A 441-nucleotide genomic window follows, 5' to 3' on the forward strand; every position below is an offset into this window, starting at 1 on the left:
GAAAGAATATGCTCAACATTTCTCAAGCCGAAAAGACTGAAGAAAAAATGCAAATCTTGAGTTACAATATTGAAGGATTTTATGGGCAAAAATTCTCTGCTTTCAGCCAAGATCCATCGGACATTAGCAATGATAGCCCTCATTCCACACCCTCTTCTGAATCCGTCTTGAACTTCTGTAAGTTCTCTGTCAATATATGCTTGCAGCCATTTCTGTATTGCCTTTAGTAAAATTTTACTCACATGGGGTATAAAAAATATTGTCCGATGATTTCCGCATCCCATTGGGTCACCTCCCTTTTGAATGGGCACAAATATCTATCTCTTCCAATCAGTCAGCCAAATAGTTGTCTTTCAAATTTCTTGGCATAGATGAGTAAGTGCCTCCTGTGCTGCCTCATTTTCTTGAAAAATTTCAGTTTTCATTCCATCAATTCCTGGT

This window comes from Chrysochloris asiatica, unplaced genomic scaffold, assembly GCF_000296735.1.
Source record: "Chrysochloris asiatica unplaced genomic scaffold, ChrAsi1.0 scaffold00073, whole genome shotgun sequence".
NCBI classification, from domain to species: Eukaryota; Metazoa; Chordata; class Mammalia; order Afrosoricida; family Chrysochloridae; genus Chrysochloris; species Chrysochloris asiatica.